A 20,428-nucleotide genomic window follows, 5' to 3' on the forward strand; every position below is an offset into this window, starting at 1 on the left:
GAAGTTGTCCTGTCCAAGACCGAAAGAAGCTGCAGAAGGTCGTGAACACGACCCAGCACATCACACAAACCAATCTTCCGTCCTTGGACTCACTTTACACCGCACGCTGTCGGAGCAGTGCTGCCAGGATAATTAAGGACACGAGCCACCCAGCCAACACACTTTTCATCCCTCTTCCCTCCGGGAGAAGGCTCAGGAGCTTGAAGACTCGTACGACCAGATTTGGGAACAGCTTCTTTCCAACTGTGGTAAGACTGCCGAACGGATCCTGACCCGGATCTGGGCCATACCCCCCAAATATCCGGACCTGCCTCTCGGTTTTTTACTCTACCTTACTTTCCATTTTTCTATTTTCTATTTATGATTTATAATTTAAATCTTTAATATTTACTACTAATTTTTACTATTTTTAATATTTAATATTTGTAATCCAGGGAGTGGGAAGCGCAGAATCAAATATCGCTGTGATGATTGTACGTTCTAGTATCAATTGTTTGGCGACAATAAAGTATAAAGTATATTTTTGAATCTGCCTCCTTCACCAAGAGTTTAGTTACCTTTCATCTTTCTCTTCCAACATGCTGTCCATTTTTGACAGGTAACTCTAATCTGAAATATAATGAGACATTTAGTCTGTTAAACAAACCAGGCTGGAAATACTTTTACAGAAGTATTTTGTAATAGATGCATATTAACAGTGAGGGACCTTATAACCGCACTGTACTATTCTAAAACTTTGGCAAATTTCTATAGATGTGTAGCGGAGAATATATTGACTGGCTGCATCACAGCCTGGTATGGAAACACCAATCCCCTTGAACAGAAAATCCTACAAAAAGCACCCCCCCCCCCCCATTAAGCACATCTACCAAAACGTTGATGCGGGAATGCTGCCATCAGGAAGAAGGTACAGGAACCTTAGGACCCTCACCAATACCTGGCTCAAACACCCAGCTCTTGATCCAAAGGGAATAACTTCACTCAACATCACCTGCCCCATCATTGAAATGTTCCCACAACCTATGGACTCACTAGCTTATGTTCTTGATATTTATTGTTTGTTTGTTTGTTTATTTATTTATGTATTTGCATAGTTTGTTGCCTTTTGCATACTGGTTGAATGTCCAAGTTGGTGCGGTCTTTCATTGACTCTGTTAAGGATTTATTGAGTATGCCTGCAAGAAAGTGAATCTCAGGGTTGTGTATGGTGAGATATATGTACTTGGATAATAAATTTACTTTGAACTGTATGTTCTATTTGCTGAATAAATGGCAAGGTTACCATCCAATGCGCCACAAGGCGCAGAAAGGAACAACGATTTTTGTTCTATGTTCTATATGAACTTAAGCTAAACTGTAATAGCTAAATACTTCCAGGCCCTTTTGTGAATGGTGCACACACCCAGATAACTAATCCAATCTGCCATGTGCAGATGTGCATATAAGCAGAAACACCAGGGTATGTGGAGTGAGACATAGTGCACATTTTGATCTTACTTGTAGAATATTTTTGTGTGCATTAGAGCTTCATTGAGAGCATGAGCCAGTTACACTGAAGCAGGCTTTATCTGGAGGATTGTGGCTTGCTCTGGTATTAGTTGGAAATCTTCAGTCTGAGTCTTCTGGCTCTTTTTAACCATCTGCTGAGTGCACCCTCTCATCTGCCGCCAATATCTCAAACCCTTGCTTACGTTTGGCTAATCTCTAGCACAAGCATATGTCTGACCCTCTCCCTGTACTAGCACACCCTCCCACACCAAATAATCTAGTGGTGATGATGGGGAAGGATGGATAGTGGTGACAAGAGGCTGATGTGAGCTAGGTATGATATCAGCCATTGTCCACAGAGGCATTGGGAGAGTGAAATACAGTATTTCAAAAAAAAACCTATCCACTGGAATTACACCCCCTATCCTTCTGTAGCAAGGTCTCAGTAAGGGTCAAATCCTTTAGCTAAAGCATCATACTTGATAGAATTTGACTGCTGAGGGAACAAGCACAAAAATGCATAGAAGAGTCCCTAAAACAAAATATAAGCATGAGGTAACCTTCCATGTGATTTGTAACTTCACAATCATGAGAAAACTGATTGTAGTTCTCCCAGGAAGGCTGATTTTGGCACTGTTAGTACAAGCTAAGTTCTGACCCACAGGGAACAGGAAGCAGGTAGCCTAACAACAGTCAGGTGACCTCTCACTTGATCCTTTCATGGATCAATTCATTTTTTTGTGGATGTTTCATTCCATCAAACATTTGCCTTTCTTCACCAAAATCTCGAAGGTCTGAATAGGAAGCCAGCTCCTCCCTGCCTCTGACCAGTCCTAAGCTTAGGTTTAAACATTAATATAAAGAGTCAAAGATTTAAAGATTCAAATCATATTTATTATTGAAGTATGTATAAATTATATAACCTTGAGACTTGTCTGCTTACAGGCAGCCACAAAGCAAGAACCCCAAAAGAACCCAATTAAAAAAAGAAATACCAACTCCCAATGCACATCGACTGAGAAAATAAACACAAATCATACAAACAGCAGAAGCAAGCAACAGCATTCCAAACCAAATTGAATCCGTAGACCCAAATCACCGGAGCAGCCAGAGTAGGCCCAAAGCCTCGGTCTAAAGTTCATCAACTAGCAGAGCAATCCACCACAAAGCTCACATAAGACCATAAGACCACAAGACAAAGGAGCAGATGTAGGCCATTCGGCCCATCGAGTCTGCTCCGCCATTTTATCATGAGCTGATCCATTTTATCCTATTTAGTCCCACTGCCCCGCCTTCTCACCATAACCTTTGATGCCCTGGCTACTCAGATACCTATCAATCTCTGCCTTAAATACGCTCAATGACTTGGCCTCCACTGCTGCCCGTGGCAACAAATTCCATAGATTCACCACCCTCTGACTAAAAAAATTTCTTCGCATTTCTGTTCTGAAAGGGCGCCCTTCAATCCTGAAGTCATGCCCTCTTGTACTAGACTCCCCCATCATGGGAAACAACTTTGCCACATCCACTCTGTCCATGCCTTTTAACATTCGAAATGTTTCTATGAAGTCTCCCCTCATTCTTCTAAGCTCCAAGGAATACAGTCCAAGAGCGGACAAACGTTCCTCATATGTTAACCCTCTCATTCCCGGAATCATTCTCGTGAATCTTCTCTGTACCCTCTCCAACGTCAGCACATCCTTTCTTAAATAAGGAGACCAAAACTGCCCACTGTACTCCAAGTGAGATCTCACCAGCGCCTTATAGAGCCTCAACATCACATCCCTGCTCCTATACTCTATTCCCCTAGAAATGAATGCCAACATTGCATTCACAGGCCCAAAGCACGTAGCAGCAGGAGCAGACTCACGGCTTCAGCACCGTGGAGAGAGGAATGAACATCGCGGGAGAGCGAGTGAAATAGGCCTGACCCTCACCTCTGGTCCCGGCACCCTGCCTTCCCAGTTTATCTGGGCCGGCGTTTAAATCGTCCAAACACCATTACCTGTCCTTCATCCAGTCCTGCCATATTGTGATGCCTGATATCTGCATCTTACATAAATTGATGGATTTGCTTTTATGCTATCTAATATTTGAGTAATATTGTAATTCTATCATTTGATTAAGCATTCTTGTTCACTTAAGTAACGCATTGCAGGCTACATGTAAATAGCATACATCATCATGCCATCATGTGCACCACACTTAAAGTAAAAGACAAAATTAGACTCACATTTCGGACACCCATCTTAGTTGCATGTTTTGCAGTTACAAAAGATAACAATGTCAATTTTCTCCAGTCTAATCTGGAGAGCTTGAACCTTCACTGTTATTGATATACTGTAAGGAGGCTGATTTAGCTACCATGGTGACATCCTAATTGCATCCTTACAGAATATCTCTATTCCCAGTACCAACCTTAGGATAAGTGGTTACCTGCTCCATTACTATGGTAGTCATTTTATGACCCCATTCAACCATGTCAAAGCAAGAAAAGAGAACGTGTATTTTATATCGAGCTTATCCGCACTTAAGACACTTGGAAGCCAAGATGGAAGTGTCAATGAGATTACAACCAGCTAAAGTATTTTAGTTTATCATCTTCACTGCAAGTGTAACTCTCGCTTCGGCTAGCAAGTCTAGGGGATGATAGCCCGCCTTGGCCCGGCCAAACTTAAGAAATCTCGTTTGGGTGGATGTTGCATGATGTGTCCCCTGTTACAAATCAGTACCACGAAATAAAAAACAATACACAATATGCGATTAAACGATTGAGCTTTATAATTCTTAATTTGACTATATGGTTAGTAAAGAAAACAAAAAAAGAAAAAGGGTCCATTCTCATGAAACACTCTAATGCGCAACGTTGGAGCTCACTGATAAGCCAGTCGTCCACCATCGACCTCCTCCGATCGTCACTGACCTTCAGACCCTCGATCCAAGTCCACTCTGTCCGGCCATCTACCAACTCTCTCCATTCGCGTCTTCTCTCGTCATCTCTCCCCGTCAAAAGGCCACGAACTCCCAGCTCCCAGACACACAAGAAGAACAACATCCCACTCATTAGCTAACATACCCCGTTATCTCTAGTCATGACCCAAACATTGCTGCCATAGAGAAACCATTACCTTAACAGTGGAACATTAGAGAAGCCATTACATTGGCAGTGAAACCTTACAGCATGTTTCACAAGACAAACATTGTACTATAAGATGGACTCTTGACCTAACAAACTACCTCATTATGGCCTTTCACCTTACTTTCTGCCTGCACTGCACTTCCCCTGTAACTAACACTATAGTCTTTATTGAGTTACACACATCAAAGTTGCTGGTGAACGCAGCAGGCCAGGCAGCATCTCTAGGAAGATATACAGTCGATGTTTCAGGCCAAGACCCTTCGTCAGGACTAACTGAAGGAAGAGTGAGTAAGGGATTTGAAAGTTGGAGGGGGAGGGGGAGATCCAGAATGATAGGAGAAGACAGGAGGGTGAGGGATGGAGCCAAGAGCTGGACAGGTGTTTGGCAAAAGGGGATACGAGAGGATCATGGGACAGGAGGTCCGGGAAGAAAGACAAGGGGGGGGGGAACCCAGAGGATGGGCAAGAGGTATATTCAGAGGGACAGAGGGAGAAAAAGGAGAGTGAGAGAAAGAATGTGTGCATAAAAATAAGTAACAGATGGGGTACGAGGGGGAGGTGGGGCCTAGCGGAAGTTAGAGAAGTCGATGTTCATGCCATCAGGTTGGAGGCTACCCAGACGGAATATAAGGATTTGTTCCTCCAACCTGAGTGTGGCTTCATCTTTACAGTAGAGGAGGCCATGGATGGACATGTCAGAATGGGAATGGGATGTGGAATTAAAATGTGTGGCCACTGGGAGATCCTGCTTTCTCTGGCGGACAGAGCGTAGATGTTCAGCAAAGCGGTCTCCCAGTCTGCGTTGGGTCTCGCCAATATATAAAAGGCCACATCGGGAGCACCGGACGCAGTATATCACCCCAGTTGACTCACAGGTGAAGTGTTGCCTCACCTGGAAGGACTGTTTGGGGCCCTGAATGGTGGTAAGGGAGGAAGTGTAAGGGCATGTGTAGCACTTGTTCCGTTTACACGGATAAGTGCCAGGAGGGAGATCAGTGGGGAGGGATGGGGGGGACAAATGGACAAGGGAGTTGCGTAGGGAGCAATCCCTGCGGAATGCAGAGAGAGGGGGGGAGGGAAAGATGTGCTTAGTGGTGGGATCCCGTTGGAGGTGGCGGAAGTTACGGAGAATAATATGTTGGACCCGGAGGCTGGTGGGGTGGTAGGTGAGGACCAGGGGAACCCTATTCCTAGTGGGGTGGCGGGAGGATGGAGTGAGAGCAGATGTACGTGAAATGGGGGAGATGCATTTAAGAGCAGAGTTGATAGTGGAGGAAGGGAAGCCCCTTTCTTTAAAAAATGAAGACATCTCCCTCGTCCTAGAATGAAAAGCCTCATCCTGAGAGCAGATGCGGCGGAGACGGAGGAATTGCGAGAAGGGGATGGCGTTTTTGCAAGAGACAGGGTGAGAAGAGGAATAGTCCAGATAGCTGTGAGAGTCAGTAGGCTTATAGTAGACATCAGTGGATAAGCTGTCTCCAGAGACAGAGACAGAAAGATCTAGAAAGGGGAGGGAGGTGTCAGAAATGGACCAGGTAAATTTGAGGGCAGGGTGAAAGTTGGAGGCAAAGTTAATAAAGTCAACGAGTTCTGCATGCGTGCAGGAAGCAGCGCCAATGCAGTCGTCGATGTAGCGAAGGAAAAGTGGGGGACAGATACCAGAATAGGCACGGAACATAGATTGTTCCACAAACCCAACAAAAAGGCAGGCATAGCTAGGACCCATACGGGTGCCCATAGCTACACCTTTAGTTTGGAGGAAGTGGGAGGAGCCAAAGGAGAAATTATTAAGAGTGAGGACTAATTCCGCTAGACGGAGCAGAGTGGTGGTAGAGGGGAACTGATTAGGTCTGGAATCCAAAAAGAAGCGTAGAGCTTTGAGACCTTCCTGATGGGGGATGGAAGTATATAAGGACTGGACATCCATGGTGAAAATAAAGCGGTGAGGGCCAGGGAACTTAAAATCATCGAAAAGTTTAAGAGCGTGAGAAGTCTCACGAACATAGGTCGGAAGGGATTGAACAAGGGGTGATAAAACAGTGTCGAGGTATGCAGAAATGAGTTCGGTGGGCAGGAGCAAGCTGAGACAATAGGTCGGCCAGGACAGGCAGGTTTGTGGATCTTGGGTAGGAGGTAGAAACGGGAAGTGCGGGTGTGGGAACTATAAGGTTGGTAGCAGTGGGTGGGAGATCCCCTGAGCGGATAAAGTCGGTGATGGTGTGGGAGACAATGGTCTGGTGCTCCTTAGTGGGGTCACGATCGAGGGGTAAATAAGAGGAGGTATCCGCGAGTTGTCGCTGTGCCTCGGCAAGGTAGAGGTCAGTACGCCAGACTACAACAGCACCCCCCTTATCGGCAGGTTTAATAATAAGGTTAGGATTAGTGCGGAGGCAGTGGAGAGCAGAGCGTTCCGAAAGAGTGAGGTTGGAATGGGGACAAGGTGCGGTGAAGTCGAGACGGTTGATGTCCCGTCGGCAATTAGTGATAAAGAGATCCAGAGCAAGCAGAAGACCAGAGCGGGGTGTCCATGAAGAAGAGGAGGGTTGAAGACGGGAGAAGGGGTCATCGGTGGGGGTGGAAGAGTCCTTGCCGAAGAAGTAGGCTCGGAGACGGAGACGGCGGAAGAAAAGTTCCGCATCGTGGCGAACACGGAACTCGCTGAGGTGTGGGCGAAGGGGGACAAAGGTGAGGCCCTTACTGAGGACAGAGCGTTCTTTTTCTCCCTCTGTCCCTCTGAATATACCCCTTGCCCATCCTCTGGGTCCCCCCCCTTGTCTTTCTTCCCGGACCTCCTGTCCCATGATCCTCTCGTATTCCTTTTGCCTATCACCTGTCCAGCTCTTGGCTCCATCCCTCCCCCTCCTGTCTTCTCTATCATTTTGGATCTCCCCCTCCCCCTCCAACTTTCAAATCCCTTACTCACTCTTCCTTCAGTTCGTCCTGACGAAGGGTCTCGGCTGGAAACGTCGACTGCACCTCTTCCTACAAATGCTGCCTGGCCTGCTGCGTTCACCAGCAACTTTGATGTGTGTTGCTTGAATTTCCAGCATCTGCAGAATTCCTGTTGTTTGCGTTTAAATTTCTATATTGAGTTATTACTTTTCTGTTGCACTACCTTGACGTGCTGATGTTGTGAAATAATCTGTATGGATGACATGCCAAATGCCAAACACAGTTCCTCGCTGTATCTTGGTACATGTGATAATAATTAACCAATGACCAATATTGCCAAGGATGCTGCCAGCAATGTTATTCTTCTTAAAATGGTGTCATTTAGTCTTTCATGCTGGCCTACAAGGCCAAATGGGTCCCTGGTTATAATAATGGGAGCATGGTTGCCTACAGCGTAGTGTTGCCAGGTCATTGCATCTTGAAACATGCCTTCTGCTTCTTGTAACCATTCTGCATTTCTGATTTCGTCAATGTCATTCTGGACTAGATCAGTGACAAACCCACCATTTAACCTTCTCATGCAGCAACATTGCCTTCTTGGTAGCTACCATACATGACGTCAGTTTGAAGATGTTCCTCCCTTCTTCCTTTCTCTTTCCACTCTCTCTCTGTACACCCTTCAATATCTAAACCACTAATAATTTCACTTTGTAATTGCAGTTTTCTACACATTTGTTTTATATTTGCAGTGTTCAAATCGTAGCTTAGCAAGGAAAATGTAGTGGACTAAGTATTTCCATTCAGGTCAGGGTCAGATATGTCTCAAATTATTTGGTTATAATTGGTTTGTGTATTGAAAATCAAACTATGATCCCAAAAATCGATTGGAGCATTTAGCAACTGTTGGCATCTTCTTTAGTATCTCAGTCCAACAGTTAACAAACAGCTGTTTCTCTTTAGCAATGTGGCCCCAAGTTTCCTACTCAGGAGGATTCCAGGAATTTTCACTCGCATTAAGCATAGACAGAAGCTTTGCTATTGTCCTTCTGTGTTCAACACTGATACCAGAAAGGTACCATTAGTGAAGAAATGGGCTGCTGAGCATGAGAATGGGTCAAACCACTAGTAGGAGAAGCAACAGCTTTCTTATACCTCATTTTATTGCTGATGAAAGTTAATAGTCTATACCCTCCTTTCAAGTATAGTCTTCCCTGCTAACACATTTATTCACTGATGTCTGATTTCATATTGTCTCTTGTTGCAATTTCCCTCATCTCCCTTGTTTTCTCCCTTGCCTGATCTGTCTCGCTTCTCTCCCACCTCCTTTATATTCTTCAGCCCACGGTTTGCCTTCTCCATTTTTAGCCCAGTAATGAATTTCTCGAACTCTTGGTTTTGTCTCCAATTCTTCCCATAAGGCAAAGACTTATATATCTTCATGAAATTATTTCCCATGATTTAATATAGAAAGCGGTTTGGTTGACCTCTGCATTGCTGAATACTTCAATTAAAATATGACTTCACTGCACAATAAAATGGTATCTTATTAAAAAGAGCACCCCATGGAAAGGTAGTTAAATTTCCTAGTGTGTCATATCTCAAACAAGATGTCATCCTAATATGCAATTTCAGGATGACTAACACCAGGAATGGACTTGGTGAATTACCAATGATTCTAAATGACAATTTTCAGTTGCACATGCTGGAAAAAGTGTTTTTTTATGCAATTGAAATTCCATGTAGAGCCCCCCAAAAATTGCAAATTTGCTTAAAGGCAGTAAGGCTTTGCCTTTTAATTGCTTCTATTGAATTGTTGCCCATATTGTAATAAAGTTTGTTGTCCCTTTGAGATGCTCTGATGGCAGTGAGCAGCAGTTTCATCCTGCTGTGTCCCACAACTGTTCACATTCAAGCTTCATTCAAGTTTATTGCTGTCATTGGCATACACGAGCCATGAACGTCAACTTTTTACAGCAGTAACCCGATATAATTCAAAATATGGGCAAACAAAAGTTGTCATAAACTTAAATTAACGTAAATTATACAAAACTTGTCCATGTGCACAACAAAAGAAACAATGGCATGATCATTTTTACATTGTTTTGTTTATTATTATTGTTTGCAATTATTGTTGGAGAACAGGTAGATGTATGGGCTGTCCATCTAAAAAATTGCAGCACTAAACCTCAAATGCCAGCTGGTGGCGTAGTGGGATCAGCGCCGGACTTTGGAGCGAAGGCTCCCAAGCTCGAATCCAGCCGGCTCCCTTGCACGCCTTCCGTCTGTGCTCTTAAAAATAAGAAAGCTTGCTAAAGAAAAACGCTGTCATGGTGGCATCCTGTGGACTCCACTCAGAGTTAAGGGCTTAAGAAGACGAAACCTCAAATGCTTACAAACTCCTTGAAAATATTTGTGAATCACTGGAGAATATCATACATTCATTCTCCTTACTGCTGGTGGATTTTGGTGGTGTGGAATAATATGGGATAGGGTAGAATAATATGGGATAGGATTGACTCTATTGGAATTTTGATATGAGTCTATAATCTTGAGTAAATTCTACACATATCTCATTGCAAACTGGCTCCATCTCATTTCAGCTCCTCCATGGATATCTCATACATGTGAAAGAGCATTTGGAGACAGTAGGATGGATAGGGATAGTTTTCGCTGTGAGGCTGCAGGTATCTTCTCCCAGTGGAAATGGGGCAGTCCCCCCCCCCCAAACACCAGGCTGCAACAATCAGAGGCTGGGTCAAGCTGATCAGAGCTAGGAGTACTGAGCAGACTTACTTACTTAACAGTTTAACCATAAGACACAAAACTTAGGAGCAGAATTAGGCCATTTGGCCTATGAAGTGTACTCCACCATACCATCATGTCTGATTTATTATATCCCTAGACCTTCCACTATGGGAAACATCTTCTCCATGTCCACTCTATCAGGGCCTTTCAATAATGGATAGGTTTCCATGAGATCCCCCCACATTTTCCTAAACTCCAGTAAGTACTGGCCCAGAATTATCAAGCGCTCCTTATACATTAACTCTGTCATTCCTGGAATCAATCATTAGGTTGTAATCATCACAAGGGGCTTTTCAGAATCTTTCACTGGGATAAAAACATCACTACCTTTTAGGCACCTGGTAGGGGCCAATAAAAAGAAGCGAGGTGTAAATGGAGCGGCCGTTGTTTGAGTGGACCTATGTTAGGGAGGTCAGACTTTGGATCCTCAGGCTTAAATGAGAACGAGTGCAGGTTAGAACTTAAGCTTGAGAAGTTAGAGATATAACAAGTGTAGACATGATGGTAGATCAGGCAATAGAAAGCTCCTCCTGTGAGAAGTGGGATTTCAGGATACCTAACGGTCTCTCTGATGACTGCATCTATAGGAAGTGCACCCAACTCCAGCTCCTGACAGACAAGATCAAGGAACTGGAGCTGCAGCTGGATGCACCCAGGACCATCTGGAAGGCAGTAGACCTTGTAGGTGAGACTTTTACTGAGGTGGTCACACCCAGAGCGCAGTCTTCAGATAGTAGGTGGGTGATCACCAGATGAAGTAAAGGAAGTAAAGCAGTCATGGTAGGGTTCCCCTGTGGTTATTCACCTCAGCAACAAGGTTACCCTTTGGATACCGCTGGGGGGAGGGGGGGGCTGTAATGACCTATCAAGGCAGAGCAGTAACAGCCAGCCCAGCGGCACTGTGGCGGGTCTGAGGCTCAGCAGGGAAGAGTAAAGTTAGGCAGAGTGATTGTGATCAGGGATTCAATAGTTAGGGGGACAGACAAAGGACCCAGGATGGTCCCATGTGCTAAGGTCCAGGATGCCTCAGAGTGGATGCAGAAGATTCTCAAGAAGGAGGGTGAACCGTGCACATTGGCACCAATGACATACAGTAGGTAGAAAGAGGGAAGAGGTCCTATGCAGTGAGTATAGGGAGTTTGAGAAGAGGCTGAGGAGCAGGACCTCCAAGGTAATAATCTCCCGATTACTCCCAATGCCACATGCTAGTGAGAGCAAGAATAGGAAGAGAGTACAGATGAATGAGTGGCTGCAGAAGAGGATCAGGGGGCAGGGTTTCAGGTTTCTGGATAATTGAGATCTCTTCTGGGGATAAGGGCGGGTAACACCTGAACCCAAGGGGGACCAATGTCCTTGTGGGTAGATTGCTACAGCTGTTCGTGAGGGTTTAAACTTATTTGGCAAGGGGGTGGGAACTGGAATGATATGGCTGAAAATGGGGCAGTTGGTATTGAAGTGGACACCTTATGTAGTGAGACTGTGAGGAAGGATGGGAAGGTGATAGGGCAAAATTACAGACAGTGGGAGGAGTTGAACATGGGGGCAAAATAGAAAAGGGTAATGAATACAGGACTGAAGGCGTTATACTTGCATGCACACAGTATATGGAATAAGGTAGATGATCTTGTAGTGCAGTTAGAGATTGGCAGGTATAATGTCATAGGCATCATTGACTCATGGCTGAAAAAGGATTATAGCTGGGAGCTTCACATCCACGGGTACACATTTTATTGAAAGGACAGGTAGGTAGGCAGGGAGAGTGGGATGGCTCTTGGTAAGAAATAAAATCAATTCTTTAAAAGGAGATGACAGGATCAGAAGCTGTAGCATCCTTGTGGGTAGGGTTAAGAAACTGCAAGGGTAAAACAACACTGATGGGAGTGATACAGGCCCATGAACAGTAGCCAAGATATGGGATATAATTACAATAGCATGTAATAAGGGCAATATAATGATTGTCATGGCACATTTCAATATGCAGGTAAATTGGGAAAATCAGGTTCGTGCTGGATCCCAAGAGAGGTATTTCTAGAATGCCTATGAGTTGTTTTTTTCCCCTCAGAGCTGCTCATGTTTGGGTCCACTAGGGAAAAGGCAATTCTTGATTGGTTGTTGTGTAATGAACCAGATTTGATAACATTTGGTAAAGTAACCCTGAGAAGACAGTGATCATAATATGTTGGAATTCACCCTGCAGTTTGAGAGGGAGAATCTAAAGTCAGATGTATCAGTTTTACATGGAGTAAAGGGAATTACAGAGGTATGAAAGAGGAGCTGGCCAGAGCTGATTGGAAGGGGACACTATCAGGGATGAGAGTAGAACAATAATGGCTGAAGTTTCTGAGACCAATTCAGAAGGTGTAGGATAGGTGGTTCCCAAGATGAAGTATTCTAAGGGGTGTATCAGCCAACCATGGCTGACAAGGGAAGTCAAAAACAGTATAAAAGCAAAAGAGAAGGTATATATTATAGCAAAAATTAGTGGGATGTTTGATGACTGGGAAGCTTTTAAAAGCCAACAGAAGGCAATAAAAATACCATAAGGAGAGAAGAGATGAACTATGAAGGTAAGCTTGCCAATAATACAAAAGAGGGTACCAATTTTTTTGGATATATAAAAAGTACAAGAGAGGACAGAGTGGATATTGGACTTCTGGAAAATGGTGCTAGAGAGATAGTAACAGAAGACAAAGAAATGGCAGATGAACTTATTAAGTATTTTGTGCTGATCTTCACTGTGGAAGACACTGGCAGTATGCCAGAAATTCAAGTGTGTCAGGGAGCAGAAGTGAGTGTAGTTGCTGTTACTGAGGAGAAGGTGTTTGAGACGAGGAGAAGAGAGAAGTCTGAAGGTAGATAAGACAACTGCACCAGATGGTCTACACTCCACGGTTCTGTAAGAGGTAACTGAAGTGATTGTGGAGGCATTAGTAATGACCTTTCAAATATTACTGGATTCTGGAATGGTTCCCGAAGACTGGAAAATTGCAAATGTCATTTTGCTCTTTAAAAAGGGAGGGGGGCAGAAGAAAGGAAATTATAGGCCAGTTAGCCTGACATCAGTGTGAGAAAAGATGGTGGATTCCATTATTAAGGATGAGGTTTTGGGCTACTTGGAGGTGCATGATAATGTAGGCCAAAGTCAGGGTGGCTTCCTTAGGGGGAAATCTTGCTTGAAAAATTTGTGAACCTGAGTTCAGAAGTAACAGGCAGGATAGACAAAGGAGAGTCCGTGGATATTGCTTACTTGTATTTTCAGAAGGCCTTTGACAAGATGCTGCATGTAAGAGCCCATGGTACTGTATTACAGGAAAGGTATTAGCATTTATAGAAGATTGGCTGACGGGCGGTGTAGGAATAAAAGGGGTCTTTTCTGGTTGGCTGCTGATGACTAGTGGTGTTCCGCAGGGATCAGTATTGGGACCACTTCTTTTCTCATTATATGTCAATGATTTGGACGATGGAATTGATGGCTTTGTTGTCAAGTTTTCCGATGATACAAGGATAAGTGGAGGTGCAGGTAATGTTGCAAAAGCAGGGAGTTTACAGAAGGACTTAGACCAGTGATTCCTAACAGGGGAGTAACGTGTCATAAGGGAGCGTTAGGGGAAATAAAAGTCATCGAGGGGGTGTTCAAGAGTTTTGAAGGGAAGCGGTAAGTGGCACCCTAACTTTAGGCACGAGACCTGACCAACAGTGTCAACTCGCTGCCATCATCAATATCCGACCAGCATTCCCAGTTTGTGTTAATTTTTTATTTTAATTTAGCCCCGTTAATGATGGATTAATATGTGCGGCGCGATCTCAATGAGTCTGAAGGTAGTGAGGCCTTGAATTCTAAACCTACTAATCAGCAGAAACTACAGAAAGCAGGTCAATACAATGTTACATACCTGGAGTATGGTTTTATTCCATTCTGACAGATTAGCAATGCCCCATGTGTCTTATTTGTAATAGTGTACTGACTAATAAAGTCTTGAAGCCACCATGATTGCAGGAACACTTCTGTAATAGACACCCTGAAAAGGCCACTTATGGTATTACTCAGTTCCAGAAAATTAAAGCATTTGAAAAGTATTGCACACTCCTATTATTTGCCAAGAAAGCTAAGAATGGCCTCATTGCTTCTTATAAAATTTCCAAAATGATAGCAAAGTGTGGAAAATCTCATACAATTGGTGAAAGATTTCTAATGCCTGCTGTATCAGAAGTGCTCTCAAAATGGATACCAGTATTTTCAATTCCTCTGAGTAATAACTCTGTAACGTGTCACATTGAAGAAATGAGTGAAGACACTGAGGATCAGCTATGCACAGAGCTACAACAAACAGAATTTGGGATACAACTGGGTGAGTCAACTTTGTGAGAGAACAAGACTTATGTCCAGTTTATCAAAAATGGAAAAGTTTATGAAGAGATTCTCTTTTGCAAAAAGTTAAAAACAACTATCAATGGAGAATTAATCAATGATAAGCTCAAAATGTATATTGAGGATAAAAGTATTCTGACTAGGAATATGATTTCTTGTGCAACAGATGGAACAAGTTCCAAATGTTTGCAGTCCACTGTGTAATTCATCGTCAACATCTTGCAACCAAAAATCTCAGCCAGTAACTTTTTTCAAGTATGATTCTTGCAAAATTAATGCTCATCCATCAAATAGCAGAATATTTCGCCAGTTATGCCAAGGTAATGATGAAGAGTTTGAACTTGCTTCTTGACATTGAAGTGTGTTGACTGTCAAAAGGCTGTTGCTTAAAATGTTCCTTTGATCTTTTTGACACTGGTTGAATTTTTGCTCAAAATCAACAAGAGCTTGGGAAACAAGATTGAACTTCTACGTGGAGATGTGACATAGCTGATCTGTGTGACAAAATGAACATTATAAATATGAAACTGCAGGGTGAGAATTTCAATTTAATCCAGAACAAAATCACAATGCCCACTTTTATCAGGAAATAGGAAATATATAAGCAAAACATTAGAAGAAGAATATTCTGACAGTTTCCCTTCACAGTTTCTCTTTCACAGGTCATGATTTGCAGGAGTACTGCTTACACCTGCAGTCACTGAAGGGGGATTTTCAGAATCAATTCACAGATTTGAATGATCTGGAAATTCCAGACTGGGCAATTAACCCATTCCTTTGCAAGGTGGAAGAACAGGAAGAGAGCTTGCAAGAAGAAATGATTGAAATTCAGACTGATGAAGAAGCAGAAATGCTTTTCAAAAGTGTCATCTTTTGAGGTATGTGGTTACACTGTCATACAAAGTCTCCTAGTCTTTGGAGAAGAGCCAAACTGCTTTTCATTGCATTTCCATTCTCCTACCTTGTTGAAAGAGGGTTCAGTGCAGTGAACCACATACTCACAAAAAACAGAAATCGCTTGGACATTGTTACTCAGGGGGACTTAAGGCTTTTGCTGTCACAACTTGAAACAGATATTTCAATTCTGCTAAAACCCATCAAGCTGCAGGATCACATTGATATCGAAGCTGCTGTACAGTGTACAGTTACTGTGTAAGCAAGGTTTAAAGACAAATAAAAATTTAAAGCAGAATCATTTTTCTCATGTCAGCATATGGCAGACTTGTTTTTTTATACTATGGGGGTACTGGAAAATAGATTGTGCCTAACGGGCATTGGCAAGTATGAAAGTGCTTTAAGGAGGTGTTGGGCTTAAAAAAGTTGGGAAACATTGACTTAGACAGATTGGGAGAATGGGCAAAGAAGTGGCAGATGGAATGTAGTGTAGGGAAGTGTATGGTCATATACTTAGGTAGGAGGAATAAAGGCATAGACTATTTTCCAGCCAGGGAGAAAATTCAAAACTCACAGGTGCAAAGGGACTTGGAAGACCTTGTGTAGGTTTCCCTAAAGGTTAACTTGCGGGTTGAGTTAGTGGTAAGGAAGGCAAGTGCAATGTTAACATTCCTTTTGAGAGGACTAGAATATAAAAGCAAGGATGTGATGCTAAAGCTTTTGAAACCATTGGTCAGAGACCCTCTCCAATGTCAACACATCCTTTCTTAGATAAGGGGGCCAAAATTGCTCACAATTCCCCAACTGTGGTCTTAGCCAATGCCTTATAAATCCTCAGCATTGCATCCTTGCTTTTATATTCTAGTCCTCTTAAAATGAATGGTAACCTTGCATTTCCCTTCCTTACCATCAACTTAACCTGCAAGTTAACCTTTAGGTAAACCTGTACTAGAACTCCCAAGTCCCTTGGCTCCTCCAATTTCTGAATTTACTCCCCGTTTAGAAAATAGTCTATACCTTATAAGTGTATGCATGACCATACACTTGCCTGCACTATATTCAATCTGCTATTTTTTGTCCATTCTTCCATACTTCTAAGTCCTTCTGCAGACTCCATTCTTTCCACATCTGCTCACTATTCCATCATGGGCGTTTCTGTATTCCTCTCCCACCCACTGTTTTGGTTCATTTTTGACTTGCGAGCAGTTTGGCTAATCAGTACTGCTCACTGACTTGGGAACTGCCGATACTTGGGGTTTGTTGCCTTGCTCCCTGGGCGCTGTCAGCATATGCTGCCCACGATACATGCTGTCTGCACCCACCTCTTCAGAAGACTGAAGGGAAAACAACCTAACTTTTCATGCTTGAGCGGGGCCCTGTGAAGGAAAATAACCTCTGAGAGGAGAGCTGGGCTGATGCCTGGTACATCTGAGTTACTGCCAAAGGAGTGTCCGCTGCTAACTACATTTTTTGATGTTTAATATCTTTGACAGTTCAAAGCACTAAAAACATCCAAATAGAATTAAATTAGAAATATAAAACCTGCTAAAAATTTAAATGTTTATATTATGATTTTATTAATACACTAAATCAAGAATTAAAACACTGAAATTAAAATAAACTAAGATAACAACTTTTTTTTGCCTATAGCTTCATTCATGCTGTTGGTGGGCCCATTCAAATCAACAGGGTTACTCTCTGTATCCTTCCAGCTTGTGCAAAAGCTCATCCAGCTGCTTTCATTAGTCTGATAGTGCTCTGCTTCGCCTTCAACAGCAAGTCCAATAGCAAGATGGAGGTTGGATGTGCTGGCATGGGACCTCCTGTCCATTTCAGACTTTCACATTTGGGTAAGCAAGCATGCAAGTTTTAAAGGAGTTCAATGGGAAACATTGACAGTCAGCAGCAGTTTCCTGGACCTCAGACCTATCAGGCTCTTCTACATGCTTCCAAGTCCCATACCACCTACATCTTGAGGCAATGGAAAGTGACCACGAAGCTTTTTCCACGCATACTCCACATTTTATGAAAAAATAAGCAAACTAATGTCAGTGCGTCTCCAAGTTAAACATTCCCTATATTGGGGCCCCAGTTGCATCCAGTCAGCTAGGTTGGGCAGGTCACACCATTTGCCTGCTCAATACCACAGTTCTGCTCCTTAAAGTTCTGCTAATGGAAGAGATTACTTGATGGACAGAGGAGCAGATTCAAGGATGAGTTTTATCAAAGCTTGCAACATTTCCACTGACTTCTGGGAACCTCTGGCTGATGATTACTCAAAGTGGAAAAGGAGCAGGAGACTTTGCTCCCATGTATCAGGAAGACACAGAAGCGTAAGCCCTGTTGGTGTCTGCCTACCCTCACTATGAAAGAACTAGCAGCTCTAACCCTGTTAGAACCCACAAAGACTGAAAGGAGGTAAGCCATCCTTAGAGCAAACTGCTTTAGAAAGACAGGGAGTCAGTCAGCTTGCTTTGGCTGAACAATTTTCAGGATGCATCAGGAACTCTGTTAGCAGTTCTCCATTTCCATAACGCTGAGCCATTTTTGAGTCAACTATTTTAATGCTAATAGTTCAATAGCTCTGCACAGGTAGAACATTTTTAAGTATTATGTTTCACATTAATTACCTAATGTGATTTTAAGCTAAAACATTTAGTAAAGAGTAACATCTAAAGTTATAGTTTTAGTTGAGCCCTGACATTACAGTGTGTAATTATAGGAAGGTTTGAATGCTCAACACTTTCCTATAATATTGCACAGTATTCTCTTTTGACATAGGAATTAACTCACATATTTTAAATATAGGGAAATACTTCAGTTTTAACTACATAATCTCGTATTAGTGTGGTGTGTGAAAACTGCAAAAATAATTTCTAGGCTGGAGGAACTCAGCAAATCAGCATTTCTTCCAACATTTTGGGTAGTTGCTTAAGACTTCCAACATCTGTGGAATTTATTGTGCTTATGATTTCCAAGTTTTTAATTATTGTATATTCATTATAAGTATCACAGGAGGTTAGGGTTGATTTCAGATCCGCTTTTCAGATTCTGTAAAGAATTTTATGTGGTTGCTATCAGATGTTGATGCTGTAGTTGAAATAAACCCTATGTTGAGAAAAGTAAAAGTGTAACTGCTATTCTAAAAAGATATATTAAAGATTTTGATGGGTTTTGTGGCCAAGGAAAATCCTCCCACAGAATCTTTTGTACTTTGTGTTTGTTCAAGTTTCACTCGCACAATGTGTTGCTCTATGAGGTTTTATTAAAAGTGGAAAAAAGTTTTGCGGGAAGATTATCAAATGCAATATAGTTAGTGATGTCCTGGAGCACAGATGGACACTGCAGTAGCATAGTGGTTAGCATGACACTATTTCAGTTGTAGTTGGAGTTCGGAGTTCAAATTTGGCTCCTCTGTAAGCATGTTTATACATTCCTTCCCGCGTGCACGTGGGTTTCCGCTGGGTGCTCCAGTTTCCTCCCACGGTCCAAAGACGCACCGGTTAGTAGGGTAATTGGACATTGTAAATTGTCCTGTGATTAGACTAGGTTTAAAAACAGGTGGTCTGCTCGGTGGCAGGGCTTGAAGGGCTGGAGGAGCCTACTCTGTGCTGTATCATTAAATAAAATAAACAAATAAGTGCAAGCTGTTTGTTGTGCTCCTGCTAAGGTTGAAATTCAAATTTGAACTTTGAAAAACTTGCTGTGTAGACTATTACCACATCTCTCAATGACAAACGTGAAGTGCACACAGCAAATTTTTGAACTTGTACGAACATTGTCAACTGGAGTCAAAACAAAAGAGTTAGTTATAAGCAATCATAGTCATAGTCATACTTTATTGATCCCGAGGGAAATTGATTTTCATTACAGTTGCCCCAACCAAGAATAGAGTATAAATATATCAATATAAAACCATAAATAATTAAATAGTAATATGTAAATTATGCCAGGAAATAAATCCAGGATCAGCCTATTGGCTCAGGGTGTCTGACCCTCCAAGGGAGGAGTTGTAAAGTTTGATGGCCACAGGCAGGAATGACTTCCTATGACGCTCAGTGTTGCATCTCGGTGGAATGAGTCTCTGGCTGAATGTACTCCTGTGCCCAACCAGTACATTATGTAGTGGATGGGAGACATTGTCCAAGATGGCAAGCAACTTGGAAAGCATCCTCTTTTCAGACACCACCGTCAGAGAGTCCAGTTCCATCCCCACAACATCACTGGCCTTACGAATGAGTTTGTTGATTCTGTTGGTGTCTACTACCCTTAGCCTGCTGCCCCAGCACACAACAGCAAACATGATAGCACTGGCCACCACAGTCTCGTAGAACATCCTCAGCATCGTCCGACAGATGGTAAAGGACCTCAGTCTCCTCAGGAAATAAGAGACGGCTCTGACCCTTCTTGTAGACAGCCTCAGCGTTCTCAAGTGTGACAAATTCAACCCTGGCAGCAGCACAACAAAAATATATGCATTTATATGCTCCAGGCCATCTCCAAATGTATTACATTAAATAAAGTACTTTTGACATATAGCTCATGTAATGTAGGTAAGCAGAGCAGCCAATTTACACATAGGAAGCTACCAGAAAAAAAAACAATGATAATGGTCAGGTATAATAGTGTATTTTGAGAGAGTGGTATTGACTAGAATAGTATTGTCTTCAAAATCACTTCAAGGGACAGGAAATAGTGCTTAGTTCACACTTCATCACAAAGAACTGACTGAGCCGCAGTGAGATGGCCCTGTTATACCGCTTTTCAGTTTTGTCTATCTCTGTATTACAGATCAGTTTTGTTTTTGCCTGAGCCTATCAATCTTTGTCACTGTGAAATGA

This window comes from Mobula birostris, chromosome 9, assembly GCF_030028105.1.
Source record: "Mobula birostris isolate sMobBir1 chromosome 9, sMobBir1.hap1, whole genome shotgun sequence".
In the NCBI taxonomy this organism is placed as follows: Eukaryota; Metazoa; Chordata; class Chondrichthyes; order Myliobatiformes; family Myliobatidae; genus Mobula; species Mobula birostris.